Source organism: Elgaria multicarinata, chromosome 8, assembly GCF_023053635.1.
Source record: "Elgaria multicarinata webbii isolate HBS135686 ecotype San Diego chromosome 8, rElgMul1.1.pri, whole genome shotgun sequence".
Lineage (NCBI taxonomy): Eukaryota > Metazoa > Chordata > Lepidosauria > Squamata > Anguidae > Elgaria > Elgaria multicarinata.
Genome location: NC_086178.1, coordinates 59674825 through 59691689, shown reverse-complemented (window position 1 = coordinate 59691689; position 16865 = coordinate 59674825). Strand labels below are relative to the sequence as shown.

General features: G+C 47.8%; 1 protein-coding gene across 3 annotated transcripts in view; it reads left to right on the top strand.

The window, feature by feature from the left end:
- The first annotated feature begins 989 nt into the window (after nucleotides 1–989).
- The window catches only part of STN1 (STN1 subunit of CST complex), a 53921-nt gene continuing 38045 nt past the window's right edge, over nucleotides 990–16865 (top strand). For all 3 annotated transcript variants that reach the window (XM_063131563.1, XM_063131564.1, XM_063131562.1), the window contains exon 1: nucleotides 990–1067. The gene's annotated coding sequence lies outside the window, so the exon portion shown is untranslated. The remainder of the gene's footprint in view (nucleotides 1068–16865) is intronic.

Below are 16865 nucleotides of genomic sequence, written 5' to 3'. Positions count from 1 at the left end.
ATTCTCATCCATATGCCGCGGTTGCGGGTATGAAGGGCTCTTAACCGACCAGAGACAGGTCTCCTCCGCCTGTTGAATGGGGTAAGTTGGGGAGAGAGGAAGAAACAGAGAAATAATGCACTCCTTAACAAATGAACTCTTCGGTTCCTCTTCACACAGACAGGAAAAGGTGGTTAAAAACAAACAAACACGCATACCTACACTTGGCCCTAAAGAACCCCACCGGAGTTATTGAGGAATTTGTAAAGTGAAGGGTCCCCATTTGCAGGGGGCGTGTCAATCCCCCCCCCAAATCCTTCCCACCCCTGTAGGAAGACGGAGCCGGCTGGAGGAGACATCTTTTTCCCAGGGGAAGCAGCCCCCATCTGCGTCCTCAACGGTGCCAGTCGCAACCGCGCCTTTCCTTATGGGGACAAGGGCAGAAAGAGAGGCGAAGGAACGAGCCCCTTTACCTAGAAGCTGATTTCAGTCTCCCGCACGGCTCGGAGGGAGCTGCTGCCACCGTCGCCGCCTTCACTGTTCCCACTTCCTCCGTCTCCTCCGGATAAGAGGCGGGACAGAGCAATAAGCCTCCTTATGCCGATTTCCTCTCCAACCCCCACCCAAGTCCGCCTGTGCCTCAAGGCTCACCGCACTCACTCACTCACTCGTTCTCTCCCTCCTCATCCAACGGCTGTGGCGCACGCGCAGTCCCGCTTGTCTCCTCAGCCACTCTCGGCAGGACCCCAGAACAGACGCTCCAAACTCGCCCGCTCTGCCCCCACCCCTTCTCAGTCCCCACCTTCCGCTAAGCCGCGCATGCGCGCCTGCATCCGCGCTCCGCCTGCTGCCTCTTTCCTCGGCTCTCTGCTGTTCTCTTCCTCACGCGCAACTCCTCTTAGCCGGGTAAAGAAAAAAAACGGGGGGAGGGAAAAGAGAGGGGTGGGCGGGTCTCAAAACATTGGCGCGATCGGCTGAGGTAGATTTCCTTCCGGTTTCTGCTCCGCCTCCTTCTCTTGCACGTGATGTCGGAGAGCGTGCCTGCTTGCGTTAAAGAGCCAATAGCAACGGGCCGAGTTCTTCGGCGGGTAAGTCAGGCAGCGCCAAGGAATAAGCGTTTGGGGGGACGGGAGTATAGGTTGTACCCCTGGGTGTAGGGCGCGGTGAAGGGAGACGGTTCTTCCCGGTTGGCTGAGTGGTGGTAGAAGGAAAGGAGGAGGGTAAGTTTAGACATACACACACGCGCGCGCGCATAAGAAATAAAGGCAGTTGTGTGGGCCCTAAAAGAAAATCCATATAGTGTGATGCCTTTATTAGGCCAACTCAAAAGTGTGCAAGTTTTTGAGATATCCAGATCTCTTCATCAGCCAAGATATTATTCAATGAACAAAAAACCTACGGTTTATAAAACAATGTTAAGGCCCTACACTTTTCCACCAAGCACCAAAAAGCGGGGAAATTGGGAGTTAAGGCTCGCCAGCCTTAACGCCACATCCTCCCTAAGGAGGCAGAAAGTACCAGTGAAATTCTCATTCTGCCAAAGCAGATAAACCATGAGGACAGGATGGAGAATAGGATATGCAGAGGTGACTGTGGGGTTGTGGAAAACTGATGACGAACAACTTAGAGCCACCTACTTCTTTTTTTGTTTAGAGCAGCCCTTCCCCAACCTGGTGCCCTCCAAAGGTGTTGGACTGCAACGATTGATCATTGCAAGTCAGTATGTCCCATGGTCAGGAATGCTGGGACAGCAGGATGGGGAACGTAGGGCGGCGCCTCCAGGCAAGCCCCCCCCCACCTCACCCTGCTTACCTGCTCTGTCGTCGTTGGGCCCGGCCTTGAACAGAGTGCCCTGGTGCACCCAGAAGCAAGGCCACACTTGCAGCCTTGCTTCTGGGTGGACCCAGGGGCTCAATTCAAGCCTGGGCCAGGTGACGACGGAGCAGGTAAGAACCCCACACACACACCTGGCCCCTTACCTGGACCTGCTGCCACCGCTGCACTAAGTGCAGCAGCTCCAGCCAACCCCCCTTCTGCCTGGCCCCTTACCTGGAGCTGCCACTGCACAAACTGTCTCACCCCACAACTTGCCTTCTCCGTCATGGCCTGACCCATGCTTGAATTGAGCCCCTGAGTCCACCCAGAAGCAAGGCTGCAGGTGCAGACTTGCTTCCGGGTGGACCAGGGCACTCGATTCAAGCCGGCGCCCAGCGACAACGGAGCAGGTAAGTGGGGTGGGCTGGGGTGGGGGCTTGCCTGGAGCCGTTGCTGCAGTTTGCACAGCAGTGGCAGTGGGTCTAGGTAAGGGGCAAGGCAGGAGGGGGTTGCTTACCTGCTCCATCGTCCCCAGGCCCAGGCTTGAATTGAGGTTCTGGATGGACCAGGGTGCTCAGTTCAAGTCCAGGCCCAGTGACGATGGAACACGTAAGTGGGTTGGGGCTTACCTGGCAGCAGAGCCAGGCAGGAGGGGGTGGGGTTTCTTACCTGCTCCGTCGTCGCAGTCCAACATCTTTGGAGGGCACCAGGTTGGGGAAGGGCTGCTCTAAACAAAAAAAGAAGTAGGTGGCTCTAAGTTGTTCGTCATCAGTTTTCCACAACCCCACAGTCACCTCTGCATATCCTATTCTCCATCCTGTCCTCATGGTTTATCTGCTTTGGCAGAATGAGAATTTCACTGGTACTTTCTGCCTCCTTAGGGAGGATGTGGCGTTAAGGCTGGCGAGCCTTAACTCCCAATTTCCCCGCTTTTTGGTGCTTGGTGGAAAAGTGTAGGGCCTTAACATTGTTTTATAAACCGTAGGTTTTTTGTTCATTGAATTTCATGGCTTTTTGTAAAGGATAATGAGCCCTTCCCTCTTTTAAATGCGGTTACTTTAGTATAGCTCCTGCAGCTTTCACTGTTGTGATGAAAAGGAGATTTCACCAGGTTCTCCATATATACAAATGACACCTGGTGAAATTCCCTTTTCATCAGAACAGTGCACGCTGCAAGAGCTATACTAGAGTAATCAGATACAAAAGAGGTCACGGCTTCTGCAGCTTGCACTGTTGTGATGAAGAGGGGATTTCACCAGGTTCTCCATATATACAAATGACAACTGCTGAAATTCTCTTTTCTATGCAACTGTTAAAGATACAGGAGCCCTGTGCTCCTTTTCATATGGTCACGGGCAGGGGGCTGGTGACTCCGATGTCAGTGAATCCATGGGTACATAAATCCTACAATCCTATGCAAGGTTAGACATAAAATCCTACAATTCTATGCATATACCTACGGATTCATAGAGCCACTGACATCGGAGTCACCAGCCCCACCTTGTGACCATATGCAAAGGAGTACAGGGCTCCTGTATCTTTTACAGTTGCATAGAAAAGGGAATTTCAGCAGGTGTCACTTGTATTCATGCAGCACCTGGTGAAATTCCCTCTTCATCACAGCAGTGAAATCTGCAGGAGCTGTACTAGAGTGACTCCATTTAAAAGAGGGCAAGGCTCCTGCAGCTTTCACTGTTGTGATGAAGAGGAAATTTCACCAGGTTCTCCATATATACAAATGATATCTGCTGAAATTTATATTTATAAATATAACTGTAAAAAATTTATATTTTTTACTTAATTAACATTAAAGAATGCACAACCATTGTGCATTCTTTAATGTTAATTAAGTAAAAAATATATTTTTCTCCTGCACCTTTAACTGGTGTGATGAAGAGGGAACTTCACCAGGTTCCCCTCTGCTGAAATTCCCTTTTCTATGCAACTGTTAAAGATACAGGAGCCCTGTGCTCCTTTTCATATGGTCACAGGGGCAGGGGGCTGGTGACTCCAATGTCGGTGGGGCTATGAATCTGTGGGTACATAAATCCTACAATCCTATGCAAGGTTAGACATAAAATCCTACAATCCTATGCATATACCACGGATTCATAGACCCACTGACATCGGAGTCACCAGCCCCACCTTGTGACCATATGCAAAGGAGTACAAGGCTCCTGCCTCTTTTACAGTTGCATAGAAAAGGGAATTTCAGCAGGTGTCATTTGTATGCATGCACCTCCTGGTGAAATTCTCTCTTCATCACAACATTTAAAGCTGCAGGAGCCCTGCCCTCTTGACCAGACACAAAAGAGGCAAGGCTCCTGTGACTTTAAATGTTGTGATGAATCCCAGGTGGATTCCTGCATTAAGAAGTGGGATGGACTAGATGCCCTCATAGGCCCCCTTTTCAACTCTGCTATTCTACGATTCTATGAACATGGGCAGAGTGCATTGCCTGTGGCTGATGTGAGCCAAACATGCAACGATAACTGGAGGGAGGAAGTTCTCCCTAACTGCCAGCTAAATTCCTGCATTAAGAAGGGGGTTGGACTAGATGCCCTCATAGGCCCCCTTTTCAACTCTGCTATTCTACGATTCTATGAACATGAGCAGAGTGCATTGCCTGTTGCTGATGTGAGCCAAACATGCAACGATAACTGGAGGGAGGAAGTTCTCCCTAACTGTCAGCTAAATTCCTGCATTAAGAAGTGGGATGGACTAGATGCCCTCATAGGCCCCCTTTTCAACTCTGCTATTCTACGATTCTATGAACATGGGCAGAGTGCATTGCCTGTGGCTGATGTGAGCCAAACATGCAACGATAACTGGAGGGAGGAAGTTCTCCCTAACTGCCAGCTAAATTCCTGCATTAAGAAGGGGGTTGGACTAGATGCCCTCATAGGCCCCCTTTTCAACTCTGCTATTCTACGATTCTATGAACATGAGCAGAGTGCATTGCCTGTTGCTGATGTGAGCCAAACATGCAACGATAACTGGAGGGAGGAAGTTCTCCCTAACTGCCAGCTAAATTCCTGCATTAAGAAGTGGGATGGACTAGATGCCCTCATAGGCCCCCTTTTCAACTCTGCTATTCTACGATTCTATGAACATGGGCAGAGTGCATTGCCTGTGGCTGATGTGAGCCAAACATGCAACGATAACTGGAGGGAGGAAGTTCTCCCTAACTGCCAGCTAAATTCCTGCATTAAGAAGTGGGATGGACTAGATGCCCTCATAGGCCCCCTTTTCAACTCTGCTATTCTACGATTCTATGAACATGGGCAGAGTGCATTGCCTGTGGCTGATGTGAGCCAAACATGCAACGATAACTGGAGGGAGGAAGTTCTCCCTAACTGCCAGCTAAATTCCTGCATTAAGAAGTGGGATGGACTAGATGCCCTCATAGGCCCCCTTTTCAACTCTGCTATTCTACGATTCTATGAACATGGGCAGAGTGCATTGCCTGTGGCTGATGTGAGCCAAACATGCAACGATAACTGGAGGGAGGAAGTTCTCCCTAACTGCCAGCTAAATTCCTGCATTAAGAAGGGGGATGGACTAGATGCCCTCATAGGCCCCCTTTTCAACTCTGCTATTCTACGATTCTATGAACATGGGCAGAGTGCATTGCCTGTGGCTGATATGAGCCAAACATGCAACGATAACTGGAGGGAGGAAGTTCTCCCTAACTGCCAGCTAAATTCCTGCATTAAGAAGTGGGATGGACTAGATGCCCTCATAGGCCCCCTTTTCAACTCTGCTATTCTACGATTCTATGAACATGGGCAGAGTGCATTGCCTGTGGCTGATGTGAGCCAAACATGCAACGATAACTGGAGGGAGGAAGTTCTCCCTAACTGCCAGCTAAATTCCTGCATTAAGAAGGGGGTTGGACTAGATGCCCTCATAGGCCCCCTTTTCAACTCTGCTATTCTACGATTCTATGAACATGAGCAGAGTGCATTGCCTGTTGCTGATGTGAGCCAAACATGCAACGATAACTGGAGGGAGGAAGTTCTCCCTAACTGCCAGCTAAATTCCTGCATTAAGAAGTGGGATGGACTAGATGCCCTCATAGGCCCCCTTTTCAACTCTGCTATTCTACGATTCTATGAACATGGGCAGAGTGCATTGCCTGTGGCTGATGTGAGCCAAACATGCAACGATAACTGGAGGGAGGAAGTTCTCCCTAACTGCCAGCTAAATTCCTGCATTAAGAAGGGGGTTGGACTAGATGCCCTCATAGGCCCCCTTTTCAACTCTGCTATTCTACGATTCTATGAACATGAGCAGAGTGCATTGCCTGTTGCTGATGTGAGCCAAACATGCAACGATAACTGGAGGGAGGAAGTTCTCCCTAACTGCCAGCTAAATTCCTGCATTAAGAAGTGGGATGGACTAGATGCCCTCATAGGCCCCCTTTTCAACTCTGCTATTCTACGATTCTATGAACATGGGCAGAGTGCATTGCCTGTGGCTGATGTGAGCCAAACATGCAACGATAACTGGAGGGAGGAAGTTCTCCCTAACTGCCAGCTAAATTCCTGCATTAAGAAGTGGGATGGACTAGATGCCCTCATAGGCCCCCTTTTCAACTCTGCTATTCTACGATTCTATGAACATGGGCAGAGTGCATTGCCTGTGGCTGATGTGAGCCAAACATGCAACGATAACTGGAGGGAGGAAGTTCTCCCTAACTGCCAGCTAAATTCCTGCATTAAGAAGTGGGATGGACTAGATGCCCTCATAGGCCCCCTTTTCAACTCTGCTATTCTACGATTCTATGAACATGGGCAGAGTGCATTGCCTGTGGCTGATGTGAGCCAAACATGCAACGATAACTGGAGGGAGGAAGTTCTCCCTAACTGCCAGCTAAATTCCTGCATTAAGAAGTGGGATGGACTAGATGCCCTCATAGGCCCCCTTTTCAACTCTGCTATTCTACGATTCTATGAACATGGGCAGAGTGCATTGCCTGTGGCTGATGTGAGCCAAACATGCAACGATAACTGGAGGGAGGAAGTTCTCCCTAACTGCCAGCTAAATTCCTGCATTAAGAAGTGGGATGGACTAGATGCCCTCATAGGCCCCCTTTTCAACTCTGCTATTCTACGATTCTATGAACATGGGCAGAGTGCATTGCCTGTGGCTGATGTGAGCCAAACATGCAACGATAACTGGAGGGAGGAAGTTCTCCCTAACTGCCAGCTAAATTCCTGCATTAAGAAGGGGGATGGACTAGATGCCCTCATAGGCCCCCTTTTCAACTCTGCTATTCTACGATTCTATGAACATGGGCAGAGTGCATTGCCTGTGGCTGATATGAGCCAAACATGCAACGATAACTGGAGGGAGGAAGTTCTCCCTAACTGCCAGCTAAATTCCTGCATTAAGAAGTGGGATGGACTAGATGCCCTCATAGGCCCCCTTTTCAACTCTGCTATTCTACGATTCTATGAACATGGGCAGAGTGCATTGCCTGTGGCTGATGTGAGCCAAACATGCAACGATAACTGGAGGGAGGAAGTTCTCCCTAACTGCCAGCTAAATTCCTGCATTAAGAAGGGGGTTGGACTAGATGCCCTCATAGGCCCCCTTTTCAACTCTGCTATTCTACGATTCTATGAACATGAGCAGAGTGCATTGCCTGTTGCTGATGTGAGCCAAACATGCAACGATAACTGGAGGGAGGAAGTTCTCCCTAACTGCCAGCTAAATTCCTGCATTAAGAAGTGGGATGGACTAGATGCCCTCATAGGCCCCCTTTTCAACTCTGCTATTCTACGATTCTATGAACATGGGCAGAGTGCATTGCCTGTGGCTGATGTGAGCCAAACATGCAACGATAACTGGAGGGAGGAAGTTCTCCCTAACTGCCAGCTAAATTCCTGCATTAAGAAGTGGGATGGACTAGATGCCCTCATAGGCCCCCTTTTCAACTCTGCTATTCTACGATTCTATGAACATGGGCAGAGTGCATTGCCTGTGGCTGATGTGAGCCAAACATGCAACGATAACTGGAGGGAGGAAGTTCTCCCTAACTGCCAGCTAAATTCCTGCATTAAGAAGGGGGATGGACTAGATGCCCTCATAGGCCCCCTTTTCAACTCTGCTATTCTACGATTCTATGAACATGGGCAGAGTGCATTGCCTGTGGCTGATATGAGCCAAACATGCAACGATAACTGGAGGGAGGAAGTTCTCCCTAACTGCCAGCTAAATTCCTGCATTAAGAAGTGGGATGGACTAGATGCCCTCATAGGCCCCCTTTTCAACTCTGCTATTCTACGATTCTATGAACATGGGCAGAGTGCATTGCCTGTGGCTGATGTGAGCCAAACATGCAACGATAACTGGAGGGAGGAAGTTCTCCCTAACTGCCAGCTAAATTCCTGCATTAAGAAGGGGGTTGGACTAGATGCCCTCATAGGCCCCCTTTTCAACTCTGCTATTCTACGATTCTATGAACATGGGCAGAGTGCATTGCCTGTGGCTGATGTGAGCCAAACATGCAACGATAACTGGAGGGAGGAAGTTCTCCCTAACTGCCAGCTAAATTCCTGCATTAAGAAGGGGGATGGACTAGATGCCCTCATAGGCCCCTTTTTCAACTCTGCTATTCTACGATTCTATGAACATGGGCAGAGTGCATTGCCTGTGGCTGATATGAGCCAAACATGCAACGATAACTGGAGGGAGGAAGTTCTCCCTAACTGCCAGCTAAATTCCTGCATTAAGAAGTGGGATGGACTAGATGCCCTCATAGGCCCCCTTTTCAACTCTGCTATTCTACGATTCTATGAACATGGGCAGAGTGCATTGCCTGTGGCTGATGTGAGCCAAACATGCAACGATAACTGGAGGGAGGAAGTTCTCCCTAACTGCCAGCTAAATTCCTGCATTAAGAAGGGGGTTGGACTAGATGCCCTCATAGGCCCCCTTTTCAACTCTGCTATTCTACGATTCTATGAACATGAGCAGAGTGCATTGCCTGTTGCTGATGTGAGCCAAACATGCAACGATAACTGGAGGGAGGAAGTTCTCCCTAACTGCCAGCTAAATTCCTGCATTAAGAAGTGGGATGGACTAGATGCCCTCATAGGCCCCCTTTTCAACTCTGCTATTCTACGATTCTATGAACATGGGCAGAGTGCATTGCCTGTGGCTGATGTGAGCCAAACATGCAACGATAACTGGAGGGAGGAAGTTCTCCCTAACTGCCAGCTAAATTCCTGCATTAAGAAGGGGGTTGGACTAGATGCCCTCATAGGCCCCCTTTTCAACTCTGCTATTCTACGATTCTATGAACATGAGCAGAGTGCATTGCCTGTTGCTGATGTGAGCCAAACATGCAACGATAACTGGAGGGAGGAAGTTCTCCCTAACTGCCAGCTAAATTCCTGCATTAAGAAGTGGGATGGACTAGATGCCCTCATAGGCCCCCTTTTCAACTCTGCTATTCTACGATTCTATGAACATGGGCAGAGTGCATTGCCTGTGGCTGATGTGAGCCAAACATGCAACGATAACTGGAGGGAGGAAGTTCTCCCTAACTGCCAGCTAAATTCCTGCATTAAGAAGTGGGATGGACTAGATGCCCTCATAGGCCCCCTTTTCAACTCTGCTATTCTACGATTCTATGAACATGGGCAGAGTGCATTGCCTGTGGCTGATGTGAGCCAAACATGCAACGATAACTGGAGGGAGGAAGTTCTCCCTAACTGCCAGCTAAATTCCTGCATTAAGAAGGGGGATGGACTAGATGCCCTCATAGGCCCCCTTTTCAACTCTGCTATTCTACGATTCTATGAACATGGGCAGAGTGCATTGCCTGTGGCTGATGTGAGCCAAACATGCAACGATAACTGGAGGGAGGAAGTTCTCCCTAACTGCCAGCTAAATTCCTGCATTAAGAAGGGGGATGGACTAGATGCCCTCATAGGCCCCCTTTTCAACTCTGCTATTCTACGATTCTATGAACATGGGCAGAGTGCATTGCCTGTGGCTGATGTGAGCCAAACATGCAACGATAACTGGAGGGAGGAAGTTCTCCCTAACTGCCAGCTAAATTCCTGCATTAAGAAGTGGGATGGACTAGATGCCCTCATAGGCCCCCTTTTCAACTCTGCTATTCTACGATTCTATGAACATGGGCAGAGTGCATTGCCTGTGGCTGATGTGAGCCAAACATGCAACGATAACTGGAGGGAGGAAGTTCTCCCTAACTGCCAGCTAAATTCCTGCATTAAGAAGGGGGATGGACTAGATGCCCTCATAGGCCCCCTTTTCAACTCTGCTATTCTACGATTCTATGAACATGGGCAGAGTGCATTGCCTGTGGCTGATATGAGCCAAACATGCAACGATAACTGGAGGGAGGAAGTTCTCCCTAACTGCCAGCTAAATTCCTGCATTAAGAAGTGGGATGGACTAGATGCCCTCATAGGCCCCCTTTTCAACTCTGCTATTCTACGATTCTATGAACATGGGCAGAGTGCATTGCCTGTGGCTGATGTGAGCCAAACATGCAACGATAACTGGAGGGAGGAAGTTCTCCCTAACTGCCAGCTAAATTCCTGCATTAAGAAGGGGGATGGACTAGATGCCCTCATAGGCCCCTTTTTCAACTCTGCTATTCTACGATTCTATGAACATGGGCAGAGTGCATTGCCTGTGGCTGATATGAGCCAAACATGCAACGATAACTGGAGGGAGGAAGTTCTCCCTAACTGCCAGCTAAATTCCTGCATTAAGAAGTGGGATGGACTAGATGCCCTCATAGGCCCCCTTTTCAACTCTGCTATTCTACGATTCTATGAACATGGGCAGAGTGCATTGCCTGTGGCTGATGTGAGCCAAACATGCAACGATAACTGGAGGGAGGAAGTTCTCCCTAACTGCCAGCTAAATTCCTGCATTAAGAAGGGGGTTGGACTAGATGCCCTCATAGGCCCCCTTTTCAACTCTGCTATTCTACGATTCTATGAACATGAGCAGAGTGCATTGCCTGTTGCTGATGTGAGCCAAACATGCAACGATAACTGGAGGGAGGAAGTTCTCCCTAACTGCCAGCTAAATTCCTGCATTAAGAAGTGGGATGGACTAGATGCCCTCATAGGCCCCCTTTTCAACTCTGCTATTCTACGATTCTATGAACATGGGCAGAGTGCATTGCCTGTGGCTGATGTGAGCCAAACATGCAACGATAACTGGAGGGAGGAAGTTCTCCCTAACTGCCAGCTAAATTCCTGCATTAAGAAGGGGGTTGGACTAGATGCCCTCATAGGCCCCCTTTTCAACTCTGCTATTCTACGATTCTATGAACATGAGCAGAGTGCATTGCCTGTTGCTGATGTGAGCCAAACATGCAACGATAACTGGAGGGAGGAAGTTCTCCCTAACTGCCAGCTAAATTCCTGCATTAAGAAGTGGGATGGACTAGATGCCCTCATAGGCCCCCTTTTCAACTCTGCTATTCTACGATTCTATGAACATGGGCAGAGTGCATTGCCTGTGGCTGATGTGAGCCAAACATGCAACGATAACTGGAGGGAGGAAGTTCTCCCTAACTGCCAGCTAAATTCCTGCATTAAGAAGTGGGATGGACTAGATGCCCTCATAGGCCCCCTTTTCAACTCTGCTATTCTACGATTCTATGAACATGGGCAGAGTGCATTGCCTGTGGCTGATGTGAGCCAAACATGCAACGATAACTGGAGGGAGGAAGTTCTCCCTAACTGCCAGCTAAATTCCTGCATTAAGAAGGGGGATGGACTAGATGCCCTCATAGGCCCCCTTTTCAACTCTGCTATTCTACGATTCTATGAACATGGGCAGAGTGCATTGCCTGTGGCTGATGTGAGCCAAACATGCAACGATAACTGGAGGGAGGAAGTTCTCCCTAACTGCCAGCTAAATTCCTGCATTAAGAAGGGGGATGGACTAGATGCCCTCATAGGCCCCCTTTTCAACTCTGCTATTCTACGATTCTATGAACATGGGCAGAGTGCATTGCCTGTGGCTGATGTGAGCCAAACATGCAACGATAACTGGAGGGAGGAAGTTCTCCCTAACTGCCAGCTAAATTCCTGCATTAAGAAGTGGGATGGACTAGATGCCCTCATAGGCCCCCTTTTCAACTCTGCTATTCTACGATTCTATGAACATGGGCAGAGTGCATTGCCTGTGGCTGATGTGAGCCAAACATGCAACGATAACTGGAGGGAGGAAGTTCTCCCTAACTGCCAGCTAAATTCCTGCATTAAGAAGGGGGATGGACTAGATGCCCTCATAGGCCCCCTTTTCAACTCTGCTATTCTACGATTCTATGAACATGGGCAGAGTGCATTGCCTGTGGCTGATATGAGCCAAACATGCAACGATAACTGGAGGGAGGAAGTTCTCCCTAACTGCCAGCTAAATTCCTGCATTAAGAAGTGGGATGGACTAGATGCCCTCATAGGCCCCCTTTTCAACTCTGCTATTCTACGATTCTATGAACATGGGCAGAGTGCATTGCCTGTGGCTGATGTGAGCCAAACATGCAACGATAACTGGAGGGAGGAAGTTCTCCCTAACTGCCAGCTAAATTCCTGCATTAAGAAGGGGGTTGGACTAGATGCCCTCATAGGCCCCCTTTTCAACTCTGCTATTCTACGATTCTATGAACATGAGCAGAGTGCATTGCCTGTGGCTGATGTGAGCCAAACATGCAACGATAACTGGAGGGAGGAAGTTCTCCCTAACTGCCAGCTAAATTCCTGCATTAAGAAGTGGGATGGACTAGATGCCCTCATAGGCCCCCTTTTCAACTCTGCTATTCTACGATTCTATGAACATGGGCAGAGTGCATTGCCTGTGGCTGATGTGAGCCAAACATGCAACGATAACTGGAGGGAGGAAGTTCTCCCTAACTGCCAGCTAAATTCCTGCATTAAGAAGGGGGTTGGACTAGATGCCCTCATAGGCCCCCTTTTCAACTCTGCTATTCTACGATTCTATGAACATGGGCAGAGTGCATTGCCTGTGGCTGATGTGAGCCAAACATGCCACGATAACTGGAGGGACAAAGTTCTCCCTAACTGCCAGCTAAATTCATGCATTAAGAAGGGGGATGGATTCTTTAATGTTAATAAAGTAATAATTATAAATTTTAGTGTTAGATTCATGAGTGTATTAGTGGTAAGCTAGATAGAATACTAATGTATCAGTTAGTGTAAAAGCTGAGTTTGTTGCCGTTTTTGTCACGGACTTTTGCGTTCGGGTGTACTTACTGTATGCAGAAAGTGATTTTAATAAACAACACCTCCCTCCAAAAAATCTCAACTTGCTTTTTCACAAAACACAGATATGACTTTATATACCCATCTACTTTATGGTCACATGAATTTTATATTTACAGTGGTGTCCTTCAAGGATCTGATCTGCACTTCGTTTAAGTGCATTCTTTAATGTTAATTAAGTAAAAATTATAAAATTTAGTCTTAGATTCATGAGTCTATTAGTGGTAAGTTAGATAGAATACTAATGTATTAGTTAGTGTAGTTAATGTTCGTGTAGTGCCCTGCCCTCTTTTAAATCTGGTCACTCTAGTATAGCTCCTGCAGCTTTAACTGTTGTGACGAAGAGGGAATTTCACCAGGTGCTGCATGCATACAACTGACACTTGCTGAAATTCCCTTTTCTATTCCATTTTTAAAGATACAGGAGCCCTGTGCTCCTTTCCATGTGGCTACGGTGACCCTATGGAAAGGAGGACAAGGCTCCTGTATCTTTAACAGTTGGATAGAAACGGGAATTTGTAAAGGATTTTGGGGTGGCCTGGACAATTAAGGCCCATTCGCTTTCCAAAAAGCCTGCTCTTAGGAGATGGAAACTAGCAGGACTGGTTTGATATGGATCATATGAACATAAGAAGAACCATGCTGGATCAGACCAAGGGTCCATCTAGTCCTGCAATCTGATCACATAGTGGCTAACCAGCTGTTGACCACGGACCCACAAGCAGTACACAGTGCAAATGCAAGCACCCACCCATGTTCCCCAGCAACTGGTGCACACAGGTATACTGCCTCTGATACTGGAGATAGCACACAACCATCAGGGCTAGTAGCCCTTGATAGCCTTTAAATCCCATTGTTAGTAGTCCATGGAAGTGATTGGTAGAGATTCAGACAAAACGTTGTCCTGTGGTGTATCATTATTTCAGGCAGGATATTTTTCAGTGCCTTCTGTTGTCTGCTGCCAATGTATGTACGTTATTTTAGGGCTGGCATAAATTGGATTCCCCCCTCTATTTAGGCTTTCTGATACTTTTTGTATTGCTGCAGGTCCCCAAGCTGCTGATCTATGGAGAAAATTAAAGTTCTCACTCTTCATGGACAATTTGACCTTCTTTTCCCAGAAGTTTTCTTTTTCTTTTTAGTTACTACATAAAATACAGGAAGGGAATTCTGACCTTTCTAATAAATTCCTGATGTTCTTTCTAATCTAGCTCTGAGATAAAATGCAGTAATGAAATAAAATAAATAAAATGCATTTTTTAAAAAAATTAAAAGCTCCACATGGCCATATTAAGGACTCTGGCTTTATTTATTAAAACATTTTTATCCCGCCCTATATCACAAGGATCTCAGGGCGGCGTACAGATAAAAGTATACATATAAAACAGAACAATAAACATACAATTCTAAAACAAATTAAACCATTAATACGTTAAAACCAATATGAAATTTTAAAAGTGTAAAATCCAATTAAAACGAAACAGTGGATTTAGCCATCAAAGGCTTTTTTAAAAAGCCATGCTTAACCTGGCGCCAAAATGAAGCCAGGGCTGGCACCAGTTGGGCCTCCAGGGGGAGGGAATTCCACAGCCGGGGTGCCACAACAGAGAAGGCCCTGTCCCATGTTCCACAATAGCATGTATCTGGTGTTGGTAGGGCACCGAGAAAGGCTCCTCAGACATACCTCGGCAGGCAGATATAGGCTTTAAATCTGAAACACGTAAGTACATAAGAAGAGCCCTGCTGGATCAGACCATGGGTCCATCCTGTCCAAAGTACAGTTCACACAGGGGCCAGCCAGCTGACCATGGAGAAACCACAAGCAAGACATGAATGCAACAGCACTCACAACTTTCACACCTTTGTGAGAGGTGTGTGTAGAGGCTATTGAAGTACTTTCTTCCTTATTCAGTTGCTTACTGTGAAGTCTTAAGTATATAGGAATAAATAAAGGCTCAAACTAGTGTGGCATAGTGGTTAGAGTGTTGGACTGGGAGTTGGGAGATCCTGGGCTCTAGATCCAGGGACCGGGTCGCGCTGGGGGCATCCGCACGGTCACTTACGTTCCTATGATAACCTCCGGGTCCAGGCTTCGAAGCCAGGACAGGGAGTTGGAGCCAGAAGCTTTAAAGCACTGCACCAGGCTTCCTGGTGCAGCCCTTTAAAGTGTCCGCCTCCAAAACCCCGTCCTGGCTTCGAAGCCTGGACCGGGAGGTGATCACAGGAACGTAAGTCACCGCGCGGTTGGGAGTGGGGGGGAGAGGAGGTGCTTACCTGCTTCCTCATCGCAGGCCTGGTGGGAAATGGAGTTCACAGCATTGCGTCACTTCCTCTTATGCTGTGAACTCCATTTCAAAACAGGCCTGCGATGAGGAAGCAGGTAAGCACCTCCTCTCCCCCCCACTCCCCAACATCCCCCTGTTGGGTTCCCGCCTTGAGCATTCATATTTGTTCATTCCTCTCCAGACGGTCCCTACCTGCAGACTTAAAAATCTTAAAAAGACACGACACACAAGGAAGAATGGACGTGGACGGATGAGGAAAATAGCACACGGTCTTTCAGGATGTACACTTTGCTCCCTATGTTGGGTTCTCGCCTTGGGCATTCATATTTGTTCATTCCTCTCCAGACGGTCCCTACCTGCAGGCTTAAAAATCTTAAAAAGACACGACACAAGAGGAAGAATGGACGTGGACGGATGAGGAAAATAGCACACGGTGTTTCAGGATGTACACTTTCCTCCCTATGTTGGGTTCTCGCCTTGAGCATTCACATTTGTTCATTCCTCTCCAGACAGTTCCTACCTGCAGGCTTAAAAATCTTAAAAAGACACAACACAAGAGGAAGAATGGACGTGGACGGATGAGGAAAATAGCACATGGTCTTTCAGGATGTACACTTTGCTCCCTATGTTGGGTTCTTGCCTTGGGCATTCATATTTGTTCATTCCTCTCCAGAAGGTCCCTACCTGCAGGCTTAAAAATCTTAAAAAGACATGACACACAAGGAAGAATGGACGTGGACGGATGAGGAAAATAGCACACGGTCTTTCAGGAAGTACACTTTGTTCCCTATGTTGGGTTCTCGCCTTGAGCATTCATATTTGTTCATTCCTCTCCAGAAGGTCCCTACCTGCAGGCTTAAAAATCTTAAAAAGACACGACACACAAGGAAGAATGGACGTGGACGGATGAGGAAAATAGCACACGGTCTTTCAGGATGTACACTTTCCTCCCTATGTTGGGTTCTCGCCTTGAGCATTCATATTTGTTCATTCCTCTCCAGACGGTCCCTACCTGCAGACTTAAAAATCTTAAAAAGACACGACACACAAGGAAGAATGGACGTGGACGGATGAGGAAAATAGCACACGGTCTTTCAGGATGTACACTTTGCTCCCTATGTTGGGTTCTTGCCTTGGGCATTCATATTTGTTCATTCCTCTCCAGACGGTCCCTACCTGCAGGCTTAAAAATCTTAAAAAGACACGACACAAGAGGAAGAATGGACGTGGACGGATGAGGAAAATAGCACACGGTCTTTCAGGATGTACACTTTCCTCCCTATGTTGGGTTCTCGCCTTGAGCATTCACATTTGTTCATTTCCTCTCCAGACAGTTCCTACCTGCAGGCTTAAAAACCTTAAAAAGACACAACACAAGAGGAAGAATGGACGTGGACGGATGAGGAAAATAGCACACGGTCTTTCAGGATGTACACTTTGCTCCCTATGTTGGGTTCTTGCCTTGGGCATTCATATTTGTTCATTCCTCTCCAGAAGGTCC